The following is a 14,537-nucleotide window of genomic DNA, read 5'->3' as shown; positions in this document are numbered from 1 at the left end:
GAGCCTGGTAACTAATGGGCATCCAGTGGAATGACTGTAGAATGGGAGTAATATGAGTGCTCCGACTAGCTCCCAATAATAGCCGAGCCATGGTGTTCTGCACAAATTGGAGTATCTGAATTGATTTTGAGGGGAGACCAATGTACAGTGCAATATAGTAATCTAGCCTCAATGTTACTGTGGCATAATAGAAAGAGATTATAGAGACTTGATGATAGTAGTGATATATTCAGTTATAGATCAATGAGGTTGCAAGGAAGATAGGGCAATTACAGCTGGCTTGGATATTAAGAAGTCTGGAACGTAGAAGCATGAAGGACTGTTGCTATAATGTGTGAAATGAAGGTGGTTCCACACCACGGCCTTTTTGCTCTTGCCAATTGTTCCTTTTATGTATTCAGCAACACACAGAACTATGTTGTCATATATAACTGGGGGGGGGGGATGTGTGTGCAGACCACAAGGAATGAGGGCCCAGTGCAAAAGACACAGTTACCTTAGTTATAACAACTAAACTCCATGGCTAGAAGAAGAACTATTCACTTCTGAACATGGTTTCTGACATACATCAGATATGGGACCAGGGTAGGAAGGTTTAGATTGCATAAATATGAATGCATCTACACAAGAGAAAAGTGCATGATCGAGGTGAAAAAGAACTTAGCTAAAATGAGTCTCTACTAAAATTATGGTTGCCAGCCATTGATTGGCAACTAGCAGAAGAGGGAGGGACTGGGGGAATGATATTGCATCAATGATGCAACATCAGTTCTGGTTAATACCTGGGAGTGACACCTTGTTGGTGGCATGATAGTACAATGCTCTTAGATTTGGACAAACTTTATGGCAAAATCATAGCGCTTTGTCCAAACCCTAGAACGTCATGCCAATGTTGCACGGATGATGTGATGTCACTTCCTGATATAGCCAGAAGTGATATTGCATCATCAGTACAATGCCACTTTTAAAAAAAACTTTCCCCGTGGTGGTCCTCAGTGGTCTGGTGGGCATCAGAGAGGGAGACTGGGTGGTCTCCTGTTGAAGCGGAAGACCTCATCTCCCTGACTCAAATCCATGGCCTTTCTTCCTATTCAGTTTCCTTTCTCTAATATACACTTTTTGTTCCAGCCCGCTTTTCTCGCATGCAGGATGTTCATGGCAATCAAGAATGCCTGACCTTGGTTCTCAGTCATAACAAGAACTGAATTCTAAACCACAACAGATAATAAAACTTTAATGTCACCCTTCTTCTCGTGCCCCACAAGGTGAGAAGACTATCAAATCCAAAGGTCAGAAGGTATCCATTGCAACACATCAGTGGACATTATGCTATTAAAACCATTCAGTTTCAAGATTTTTCCCATACAGACAGTGGAGTCATTCTGTTCCAGTCATGACTCTGCCCCTTCCCACTGTTCCCCGACATCAACAGAAATATCCTTCCATTACATATTTTTTAAAAGAAGACCAATTTACACGATTACCATATTACTATTCTCCTGTCCCCATACTGCTATTAAGCTGCAAATCTACTAATCCCATGTCAATTCCCAAGAAGCAAATTGTGCAGTGACCCCCCCCTCACAGTTGCTCCCAATTTCAGCCTATTGTAGTTAGAAACTATAAGCTCTCCTCTCAAATTCAAATCAGCCCTTTGCAAATCCCACACTGAAAAATGGTACTACTTCTTAATGACATTATGGTCCCCGATGAAAATTTTAAAAATCCCTCTCTGTTGCCTCACTGTTCAGAGATAATAGGTCAGCACCCTTTTATGTGATTTCCAAAGGGCACATTTGAATATGAGAAGGCAGCATGGCGTTTCTAACTGGAATCAGCTGAAATTTGGTTGCAGAGTTGCAGACTCAGGGAGGGGATGCAGAAGTTGCTGCTTGGGAATTGCATGCAGAAATACGGAGTTTGCTGCTTCATAGCAGTGCAGAAACAGGGAAATCATGACACAGTGCCATGAAGTGCAGTGCATGTTTTCAAACTCAAATGGGTTGGATGGTACCACCAGTGTTTTTCCAGGCAGCCCATATTCTCCCAGGTGAACCTACCTGCTCACTCCAATAATCTTTGGAGGTCCTGCTTTGGTTGGCCCCTCCATAGGTGGCTAGACAGGTGGTGACCCAAGAAAGGGCTTTCTCGATTGTGGCAACAAAATTTTAGAACTCCCTCCCCAGGGAGATTCGTCTTTCTCTCTCTCTCTCTAGTGGTGTCTTCTGCCAAATGGTGAAGACTTTTTTGTTTCCTTTGACATACCCTTAATAATGGTTACTGGCCCTCCTCCTTGGTTCTAGTGTTGGTTTTTTATGAGTTTTATTGAATTATTTTATAATTTTAATGGTGTTTTCAATTGTTCAGATTGTCTATGTGCACTGCCTTGGGAACCCTGGTCAAGTAGAAAGGTGGCATTAAAATGTTTTAAATAAATAAATAATAAATATTTGAGAAGCAGAGGGGGAAAAATAAATTCTGTGTGTATCTAACATCAAATTATCATGATATCAATTAGAAAGACTGGAAATTGCTAACATCTATGAACTGTTTTTATGGAATTAATGCATGTCTGTTCCCTGCTTGAAGTCTTTGGGGAAAATGGGATACTGAACTAGCTACCGTATTTTTCGCTCCATTAGACGCACCTGACCATAAGACGCCCCCCCCAGCTGGCCGTCGGGGTGGGGAAAGCCGGCTTGCGCTGGAATGACGCGAGCTGGCTCTGTGCGCCCTGCCCGCCTCCCAGCTGGGAGGTGAGCGGGGCACACAGAACCGGCTCACGTCGTTTCAGCGCGCCATGGCTCTGTGTGCCCCGACGGCCAGCTGGGAGGCGGGCGGGGTGCACAGAGCCGGCTGGGCGCGCTGGAACGGCGCAAGCTGGCTTTCCCCGCCCGTCTCCCAGCGCGCCCAGCCGGCTCTGTGCGCACATTCACTCCATAAGACGCACAGACATTTCCCCTCACTTTTGAGGAGGAAAAAAGTGCGTCTTATGGAGCGATAAATACGGTAATCACTTGGTCCAACCCCTATGAGTTCTTACTTCATTCTTATATGACACTCAAAAGGTATCAGGCATGACACACAAACATCAAAATAGGGATCAAACTCACCAAATGCAGTTATTTCTGTTATATATTAGAAGCTGTTGGGAAGCCAGCCCTTCAGAGGGATAAACAGCCCATTCCTGAGCTTTTGGCATGTGGGGATGGTGTGGAGGAGGCGCCACCACGGTGCCTCCTAAGGAGTACCCTGCGTGCCGAAAGCACTGGGTCACACTGTTAGTCCATCTTGCCTAGTGCAGCAGCTCTCTAAGGTGTCAGTCAGAGATCTTTCTCAGTCCTGCTTTTAACTGAAATGCTGGTCTTGAACCTTGGACTCTACATGCAAAATAGGTGCTCTGTGACAAAGCTCTGCTCAATCCCTTGTGTGGAGTATGATAAAGAGTGTTTCAAGGCACATTGGAAAAATTTAGTCTTATCAGCCCTGCTACAAGGATTCAGGGTTTAAACTGTAGGTAGAGTAATTCATTTTACCAAACAGAGGCAATTTTTAACAACACCTTTTAAATATGAACATAAAGCAGATTTGCATTTCAGTGTAGGTAAAGACTCATTAAGATTCTCTAAGACAGCAAAATGCAAGATTCTATTACAGGCTCCCCCTCCCCTTTAGATTTTAAGATAAAAATTACCTTTAATGAGGTGGACCTTAGTAACTGATTCTCTTACAGATAGTGTACAAGCAGACTGAACAGAGAACATCTGTTTTGGTGTCACAGGACTAATGGATATAGTATTTTAAGGGGGAAAAGGGGACAGGGAATAAAGAACAGTGAAATTATGTTGCATTATCGCCACTGGTTATCACTTGAACATCACCACTTGAGGTCCACAGGTCATCCTAGGAGCCACATCCCCTTGTAATATAGGATAAGAGCATCCATATATGTAGGACATGCTTTCTCCCAGCTTACTAATTGTACTACAGAAGGAAATTAATGGGTTTGCAGCTGGCATCTACTGCCACGTTGATGGGGTGTGATGGTTTTTCCAATCATTGACTGAAGGGATCCAAAGAGAAATGAGTGCTAAAGGGCTATTTATTCCTTAAAAGATCATTGATTTGTGGAAACAAAAGATTGTACTCTACAATTACCATTTGCAGGTCTTTGGAAACAACAAACCACTGGCTGATGGACAAGTTGCCTCTGAAAGATACTCTCAGGTTCCAGCACTACGTTGTGGTTGATCAAAATGTAGAAATGATTGTTTTGGAAACAGAGAGTAGAATTACATTATATTTTGAACTTTTTGGGAAAAAACCCAAACTTTAAATGTGATCACATTGTCTTTTCTGAGAGATGCATCTTTGTGGAATTATGTTGAGAAATGTCATAGGATCATATGACACACATCCGCCGCTTCTGGGTAGTTGCACTTGTCTTATAGTATCAGGTCCCCAAAGAAGTTAGGCTACTTGGCTACTTAGTTTCCATAAAGGCTGTAAGACATTTCTTTTACAGTGAATTTTTAACTCTGTGAAGTGAGTTAAATTATGTTTTTAGGTAGTTGTGCTATCTCTGTAAATGTCAGTGTGGTGCTGTTTGGTTCTAAACTTGCAAATTTTTATTGGATTGCACCTTACATTGTGAATAGGCATGTGCACCTGAAAAAAAAAATCCGTATTTTGTTTTGATTTGAATTCCATAAGGGCATAAATTCTGGTATTTTGGGTTATTCAGGCCCACCAATACCATTTCAGTATTTCCATTAGAGTTTTTCTGAATTATGAAATTTTTGGGGTCCATTCTATCCTATGGGAAATTTTTCTGGATGGCTGGAGAGGCTGTTTTTGAAGAAAATGGCACCAAAATGACAGAGAGCCTAGTCCTGCCTGTCCATTAAAGACCTGCAAAGTTCCAAGTAGATGAGATCAAGGGCTCCAGTTCTGTGGGCTCCTGGACAAGAGGCCCCCAGCAGTCCTTCTTGTCTCTGTTGTTTCCTGTAGGGAAAAAAAATCCATGCTTTCTCAAGGGAAAAAGAAGACAATAGTCAAACACACACGAGTAAGCAACCACTGGCCAAAAGCCACTCAGTACAAACAGAAACAACAAGCCCAACAGAACCAACGTCAAACATGAGAATCCAAGCAGAACCATGGGCCAATGTGGCAAGACCAACAGAACCAATGTCAAATCAGAAACTCCCAGGCAAACCAGTCTGGCAAGCCAATACCAAGGCCTGGCAGGAAGATACTGACATGGCCACAATGTAAAATTTTAGGAAAACAGTTCTGGGAGCCTTAAAATGCTGGCCCCAAATATTTCTACCAATGCCATTTCAGTACTTGCATTTATATTTGTTTTTGTATGTGTGTGTTACGAATTGGGTTGCCTATTTCCTGGACTGGTCGTGGCAACCCCAGCTGGTGCAAACCTCCGCCTCTCCAGAGCAAGCGGCAAGCCTAAAGCCACCTGGAAAAGAGCGCCCCATCATCCCATGAACCGGCAGTCAAGGAGCAGAGGCCAGGTCAACCCCTCAAGTGAACCGGAGGGAATCCATTTTCCTGTGTGCCCCCATTCCAGTAGAAGCCATCTCGCAGAGAGCTGTCAGCATGCAGCCACCATCAACACCCCCCTTCTCTTGCATCATCAGAATAATTAGCGAGCCATTGAGAGACGTTGAGACAACAATGAAACCCCCATTCCTCCGGCTATGCAAAGCGACGTTTCCCAGACACAACGATGTGTCTCTTTGTGTATGAGCAGTAATCCCATCTCCAAGCAGCTCCTGATCCTCCCGGAATTGCGTAAATCAATGGAAACAGCATGGTTTATTCAATTGCCCCATTTCCTCACCCCGGCAGCCGATCATTAATCCCTTTTGTCACCTTTTGTTTTAGCTTGGGAACCACGGGGGTAATCCAATCATCCCACCCCCAGAAAACAGTATAACTGGGGTCCCCACCATCCATATGGTACCTTAGGTCTTCCCTTGGCTTACTTGCTGCCACTCTGTGATTTGGGTTTTGCACAGCCTGGTCACACACCCCTCCCGCCTTGCTGGTCGAGTCTCCGGGAACACCTCTACCTTGCCCCGCTTTCCCAGTATTTTAGCCTACGGAACTCAGAACAGCTCCGCTTCAGGACAGGTGCGGTATAACCCATCATCAGGGCCTGCCACATTGGCGACTGTCTCTCTGCTTCTCTCTTTTGCTCTTAGACCCTGTATGTTGGCGTGTATATGATATTTGCATGCTTGTGCACATATTTTATTAATAAGTAAACTCTTGAAACTAAAATCCATTTGCCTTCGCCTCATTTATTGGGTCTTGGACTGGACTCCCGTAAACACTGGTTAAGATCCCTAGGTTATGCCCTTGCCGGTTATGCCCTTGCCGGTTATTGAACACTAATTTCCCCATAATATTCATAACCGGGCATTTGGCTAACGTGTGTGTGTGTGTGTGTGTATGCATGCATACATATACATACAGATATATACCTATATTTATATATGTACACACACTGATAAGTTTTTCTCCAAACACACATCCCTAGTTGTGACTTTCCTTGTGTGCAAGGATGGACAGGATAAAAAGCCCTCAAATAAATAAATGTCTGTCAGCGAGAATATTCAGATGATGACATTGCTTCCAGAATCTGAATTAAGTCAGCCTGGATTTAAAGGTAAATTTTTGACTGCAGACCCAACGATCATGGGCCTTTTTGAAGGCCTTTAGCCTTTAGTCTTCAGAAATCAGCTTAGAACTAGATAAACCCCAGAGATGAGTGTTTTTCTCCTTATGCTATAATAAAATAATTACAACTGTAAAAACAAGCATATTGACACTCGGCTTTGGAAGCAACAGCTACATTTGCCAGAAGATATCTTACCAAGATGCTAATTGTAGATACAAAAATACAGCTAATGAAAAAATTATTAAAGAGATGAGTGTGGTGGTGCTCCTTAGACAGTAAATGTCAATGGCAAGGAAAATGCCAAGATAAGGGTGAAAATTATTATTAAACCTACAAAGAGGAAAAAGCCAGTTTCTTTTCATGAACAGAAAAGGGCAATTACTGTTGAAAAGAGAATACATTGCTATAAATATTTTGCCAATTAGTATTCATCAGCATATCATAAAAGGGTTCATTAGCTGAAGCCCAGGCTCGTGATCTACAGAACGAGTCTGAGACAGGCCTTTACAGCTTGACTTATCAAGCTGAATGCTGCCTGTTAACCATGTCTAGGTTGGCTCCAGGTTTTGGGAGGTTGTGCTAGATGTAGGGTTGCCAAACCCCTGCCAGGGATGGGGCATTCCCCACCTCTGGCTCTTGTTTCCCACCATCACTGCTGTGGCTGGTGGGAGAAAATCTCAAAAAGTGGCTGATAGCACTATGTCACTTCTGGGAAAACCCTGGAAGTGATGTCCATCCTCTCTAGGAATTGCTGGTTTTACCATAGAGCTTCTGGCAATTCCTAGAGAGGTGTGACATCACTCCTGTGTTTTTTCCTGGAAGTGATGACAGATTGTTGCTGAAGACGCCCCTCATGTCCCTGCCCCCCAGTCTTCGGTAACCCTGGCAGATACTCTGCTGTGCTCTTTGCTAAACATGAACTTGCTGCATCACCTTCCTCCCACCCATCTGTTTCCTCATTCAGGCACAAGGAAAGAACACATGGGATAGTTGTTGCTAGGGGTGCTGTGAACTTGGTGGCAATCAAGGTCGGCAGGTGAACATCCCAATTTAGGGATTACTCATGGGCCAAGGCAAGAAGATGTGAGGTGAGGCTCTTAAGTGTAGTTGCTCTAAGTAGATTGGGTGATGTTCAGCTTACCTGCCTTGCCACTGCTGTTCAGCCTGCCAACACCAAGTACCAAGGCTGGTTACTTGAAGGCAATAAACAGTCACCCCATAGAAATGGGTCTGGGCTTTGTAGCCAGCTTTTGTTTTCTGCAAAATCTAATCCAACCACAGCATTATATCTCGGTAAGACAAGATAGTCTAATCAGACCATGTACGTAACTGTATTAATAAAAGGAAAAGAGCTTTTAAACTTAAAAGAATTAAATTTTCTATATTCAGTGCTTGCCATCTTCAATCTTATCTGAATGAATGAACACATGAAATGATTTTTTTACTTTCAAGCTGTGATTAATTTTGTAACTTTGGCTGGCTTGGCCTTTTAAATTCTAAAATGTTTTTCTTTGTCGGCAAATAGTCTGTTTTTACAAGCTCAAACACATGCACATTTTCCGGTAAAGGAAATTTCTTTCACAAAATGAGAATAAATTTGGACTGATGATACATCTTGACATCTAGGTTTTGTTTATGCCCTCAAATATACACGTAGTATAGTATTTGCTGGTAAATGGGCGAGGGCAATGTTTAGTTTAAATTCCTGTCCTAAAGAAATGAAGAAGGCTGATAAGTTTCCCAAGAACTAAGGATGTTTTCACACATTTGGAATAATGCACTTTCAATCCACTTTCAATGCACTTTGCAGCCTGATTTTACTGTCTGAAATGGCAAAATCCACTTACAAACAATTGTTAAAGTGCACTGAAAGTGGATAGAAATTGCATTTATTCAGGATTAGGGTTGTATCAATATAACTGAACCAAAAATAAACCTGAAATTAGCCGTTTCGGCAATATTTGGGTTTGGGATAGACCAAATGCCAAAACCTGGGAATCTGCCCGAAGCCGAATAGGCAATTCCCCAAAAAGCTGAATAGATTCAGCTTTTTTGGCTTTTGGCTATTCACCTTTGCTCAGATGCACAGCTCTGTGCTTTCTCCCATTTTTCTGTCTTTGACTGGTTGTGTTAGGGCCCTTTTGAGGTAGGAGTTGTGTAATTGGAGCCAATTTGGGCTGACCAAACTATCCATCTAGTTTGGAGTCAGAAGGGTCATTTAAAAGATGAGACTCATCCAGTCCCATCTGGATGGATATACCCTCCAACTAAAAAATGGTTGCTTCTACAACTCCTTATTGGGCTTTTGAAGAAGACTCCTCACCCACGGGGATGAGTAATCTCCTTCACAAGAGCCGCTGGCTCTGATATTACCCCCCGCCGAAAACCTGCTCTCAAACTGAAGGTCACTCTGAGTAGAGGCTTTCCCCCCCCCACCGTAACCATCTCTTGAAATCAGATTTTTGATGACTATAATAAAAAACTGTCATTTGCCACCAAAATAAATGTTTCCAGTGCCTTATTTTCCTTGCATTTAAGATGTTTCCCTCAGTTTGGAAGCTAATTTGCATGGACATCATGCTATGCACCCCAAATACAAAGGGAGCCCCCAGACTCTGAGGCTCCAACCTGTCAATTGGCTCTTTCCGCCAGTCCTCAGCAATGCTGAACTTCTGAACCTGAAAACCGATGGACGGCTCAGCTCACAAATGCCTGAAGGATGTGGGTGACCCCTTTGTGGGCCCATAAAATTGGACCTCCTGTCCCAAGGTTCACCAAACTTTGGTGTCTGTCTAAGGAGGGTCCCTTGCTGCTATGCTGCAAATTTGGTGACTCTACCTTGAAAAACACCCCCATAGGAGTTTCGGGGGGGGGGGGAAATTCCCATATACTATAATAGACCTGAATGGGGGAGGGGTAAGCTTGGAAATAAAGCCAAAATACCCCTTTACCAGTATGGGTATTCAGCTTATTCTGGGTTTACCCAAAAAAATCAGGCCCCATAAACCCAAACCCGAAATTTACTGATTTTTTTTTTTGCATGCTCGTATTTAGGATATGTGAAAGCGCCTTTAAAGTTCTGTGGCATATTAAAGGATATGTTTTTGGTGGCAAGTATTCATAGGGTTGAGTCCGATTTTCTAGATAATGAATATAATACTTTAGTAATAGAATACATGATTTGAATGCAGAACGTTTCCAGATTCAATTACTAGCATGCCCAAGAAAAGGGTTGTCTGGTAGCACGGCTGTAAATCCACTGCCTAGACAATGCAGTGGACCAATCAGACAGAATATCATTGATATTACAGAACGTTTAAAAAAGCTTTCTAGTAGACTTCAATAGTAAATCTGATTTCAGTTTTTAAAAAGAACTCTATTCTCACCTGCTAGATGGTGCAAAACGAGCAGTAAGGAGGAGTCTGTAGCGGCGCTTGGGATTCTTTCTCCTGTCTCTTTGTGCTTCTTTTCTTTCTTGCTTGGAAGATACCAGAGCAGAAAGGGATGCTGAAAGTTATCCCAAACACAGCTAGAGTTGCTTTGATGCACAGAACAATTTGATCTGAAAATGAAAGTGAAATCATCTGCAGGCTTAGAGCTAATGATGGTCTTATAGACTCAGTAGACTCTTATAGACTTAAAAGGCAACACCAGAAGGCAAAAATTTAGTTCTGGGGGGGTGTTTTTTTGTGGAACACTGTTATAAGTATTAATGCCTGCATGGGTTTTGAGAATTCTGTGCGATGAATTCACTTGCTCTGTGGTTTGGCTCCCTTTCTTGATCTTCTTTCTGCAAGTGTTGAGTTCTCCGCTATTAGTTCACTGGTTATTTTTTGAACTCTCAATGTTTTTTCATTAGCACCACATATTGTTTTGAGTGTATTGCTTGGTGGAGTTTCTAAGCACATGGAATAGCCTTATTTTTAAGCACATGGAATAGCCTTATATGAAAACAGGATTTTATCCCTTTTAGCCCTCATCTCTGCACATGATCCCCGCCTAGGGTTGCTAGGCTCCAGGTGTGGCCTGGAGTTCCCTCAGAATTACAACTGATCTTCAGACCATGGAGAAAATGGCAGCGTTGGAGGACAGACTCTATGTCCTCACATTCCTGCTGAGTTCTGGCCCCACCCCAAACTCTGTCTTCCCTAGGATCTACTCCCAAATGTCCAGGAATTTAGCAGCCCCCCGAGTTGTCAACCCTATCCATACCCCTTGACCCAACCTGTCCTACCCATGGGTTGGTGGGATATAGGTCAGCTGCACACCTGAGTGGGCCAAGCCCTTGCCAGATTTGTGACTTTAAGAGTTGACAACTTTACAGCTGTTTGAAGATGCTCTGCTCATTGCAGTCCCAAATAGGCAGCAAGTACAGGAGGTCTTTTGTGAACCCTGGTGGGCTGCTGACTGTACATGACTGGTAGGATGCATTGAGCTTGATGGATCACACATTATCTAGGCCTCACTTGAGGTATTGAAACAATGCATGTAATGTAATCCACTCAACAATTTTGAATGTTTAATTTTTAGTGAATAGGACGGCAACAAAGGCCCTATTTGTATTTAAATATCTCAGAACTGTGACTGTGACAAGTTCTATCCTCAGCCTGTGAATACTTCAATCCTATCGTCAGAAAACTGTAAGGGGTGAGACATTTTAAAAGACCCACAACTGACACAGGCAACAGGGATTGACATTGGGTTGGATCCAGTTGTCTTTTTTGCTCAGCCTTACAAAATCACAAATCACAAAATCACACAAGGTTGGAAGAGACCACAAGGGCCATCCAGTCCAGCCGCCTGCCATGCAGGATCCCACAATCAAAGTGCTCCCAACAGATGGCCATCCAACCTCTGCTTAAAGACCTCCAAAGATGGGGACTCCACGCCCCCACCCCGAGGCAGGGCATTCCACCGTCGAACCTCCCTCACCATCAGATAGTTCTTCCTAATGTTTAGGTGGAATTGCTTTTCTCTTAGTTTAAATCCATTACTCCGTGTCCTAGTCTCTGAAGCAACAGAGAACAAGCTAGTTCCCTCATCAACATGACATCCCTTCAAATATTTAAACATGGCTATCATGTCACCCCTTAAACTTCTCTTCTCCAGACTAAACAAACCCAGCTCCTTAAGTCTCTCCTCATAGGGCATAGATTCCAGACCTTTGACCATTCTGGACGCTCTCCTCTGGACATGCTCCAACTTGTCAACATCCTTCTTAAATTGTAGAGCCCAAAACTGGACACAGTATTCCAAGTGAGGTCTGTCCAATGCAGAATACAGTGGTAGTATTACTTCCCTTGATCTAGTCTTGCCAAATTCCCCTCCTTATTACAGTCCTTATTCCACACGGCTTTTTTTTCCTGATCCTCACCATAGCCCTTGTAATAGTCAAAGGGATCCCTCCCTCCCCTTTTCACCACTGGCAAAGATTGCTGGATTCAACCCTTTTTCTCTACACAGAAGCACTGTCTTATAAATACAGTAGTGCACTGTTCATGAAGTCTGCTCACATTTTGCAGACTGGGAACCGAAATCCTGCATATGTGCATATCTGTTGACACAACCTCAACCCATTCCACTCTTCCTTGATCTTTGGGCCCTTCTTCACACACACCCTCAACAAAAAAACCTGCAATGTGTTCTTGTGTGCACATGCAGTACGCCTTTACAGGTCCACTTATGTATGCACCCTCTCTCCATCACCCATCAGACACTCCAGCATTCTGTGTTTGTGTGTCTTTGTGTACAAATGCATGGGCAGGGAACTTATTTCTGTCATTCTGTGCTTATGATGTCCCATGTTCCGTCCCTCCCAGTAACCTATCCTGTGTTACAGTTGTGTAAATCTTTTAGAAAACCTTTCATGGATAGTTCATTCCAATCTAGATTTAACACCTTCGTGAAATATTCTCACTTATCTAGATTCTAGTTTGTCTGCTCAAATTTCCTGTTCAATTAAAGAAAATTCATTTGGGGAAAGTAAAAGTGCCCACACCAAAATGCTTTATTAAATTTGTTGATGGTTTTATTGATGAGGGTACCGGGACTTGTTCAGAAGAATGATAAAGTAAGCCAACACATAGGAAAAAGAAAAGAAAGACAATTCTTAAACTTTTGTAATCAAAACAGCACTCATGGAAAAAGGTTAGTGGGACACTTGTTGATAGCACAGTTTAAATAATTAACTTATACTGTGTGCTAACATTTGGCAGATATCAAACAAGCACCAACCGTTCCCAGGAACAGCAGGTATTTTGTAAAGCCCACAGGAAAAAGGGTTGAAGAATAGAAGGCTTTGCAACAGCTGTGTAAAGGACAAAAGTCTATAAAACAAAGTGGGTGACATTTGGGGGACTTTTTTCTAGGTAATTCAGAAAGGAAAAGATTCTTTCTCTTTAGTTGTTTCTGAAACTCTGTTACCCAAACCAGACCCAGAGAAGGGGAAATTAGCTTTAAAAGAGTTCCAGAAAGGAATGACATGAGACCCTGTAGCCTCTGTTGTAGTAGTAGTAGTAGAAGAAGAAGAAGAAGAGTTGGTTTTTATACCCTGATTTTTCTCTACCTTTAAGGAGACTCAAACTGGCTTTCAATTGCCTTCCCTTCCTCTCCCCACAACAGACACCTTGTGAGGTAGGTACGGCTGAGGGAGTTCTGAGAGAACTGTGACTAGGCCAAGGTCACCCAGCTTTCTTCATGTGTAGGAATGGGGAAGCCAACTCAGTTCACCAGATTAGAGTCCACAACTTTTAACTACTATACTGTGCTGGCTCTCACTAGGAGTAAGGTGAATCTCAGTAGGAGTAACCGAAACTAAAACTATGAAGAAAGAGAGTGAGTGAGTGAGTGAGAGGGAGAGAGACAGAGTAATTGCAAACACAAACAAATAACTTTATTGTATACAAAATAAAATAAAAAATTAAAAGAATAGGTATTTGGCTTTTTTTCGGCTTTGGCTTTCCTCAGGCTTTTTCCTATGGGATTTTTTTAAAATGAGCTCCGTGGAGGCATTTTTGGAGGCAGAGTTCCCAAATTTTCAGGGGAGCTTCAAGGGACTTTCCTTGCTTGAACCCCAAAGTTTGATGAATATTAGGTCAGGGGGTCCGATTTTATGGAGTCCGGAAGGGGTCACCCCCTGCTCTACAGAAATGCATGGTAAAATTGACAATGTTTCTCTATGGAGGACGGGGTCGACCCCTTTGGGACCCCATAAAATTGGACCCCCTGACCCAATCTTCACCGAACACCGGGGTTCATGCAAACAGGGTGTATGCACACTGAGAAATGTGACTTCCCATGAAAGGGGGTCCCCACATGAGTTGTGACACCTCTCCCACATGCATGCTCTGTCACTTGACTTGTGACATTTTTTTACTGTGCGCAAAAGCAGATCCATGGTGACCAGAAGCGGAGCAGCCAGGCTGCCTCCTTTGAGGCTTCCCAGCCACCACGGAGGCAAAAAACTTCTTTTAAAAACATTTAAAATTTAAAAAGGGGAAAATGCACCATAGCGAGCAAGCAAAGCTTTGCCACTGAAAAAGGTGCCGCAGCCCCGCTGCTGCTCAAGGAGGCATTCCTGGGGCAAAAGGGCTGTGGAAACTGCCTCAAGGAATGCCTCCCACCCATGCCAGCACAGGCTTTCCCTTCTGGGAAATCCCTGCCAGCGTGGCTGTGCTGGCAGCAGGGGCCAGCAGTGCCCAGATGCTGGCATGGGGTCACGCCAGCTCCTAAGGAGCTTCCCCCACCTTCAGGAATGGGCGCTTAAAGATGCCTCACATATCAGCAAATTGGAGCAAATGTATTGCTTATGTAAGAACTAAGAGTGCACAGGTCC

This window comes from Euleptes europaea, chromosome 5, assembly GCF_029931775.1.
Source record: "Euleptes europaea isolate rEulEur1 chromosome 5, rEulEur1.hap1, whole genome shotgun sequence".
In the NCBI taxonomy this organism is placed as follows: domain Eukaryota; kingdom Metazoa; phylum Chordata; class Lepidosauria; order Squamata; family Sphaerodactylidae; genus Euleptes; species Euleptes europaea.
The sequence above is the reverse complement of the archived record's forward strand: the minus strand, read 5'-3'. Positions refer to the sequence as shown.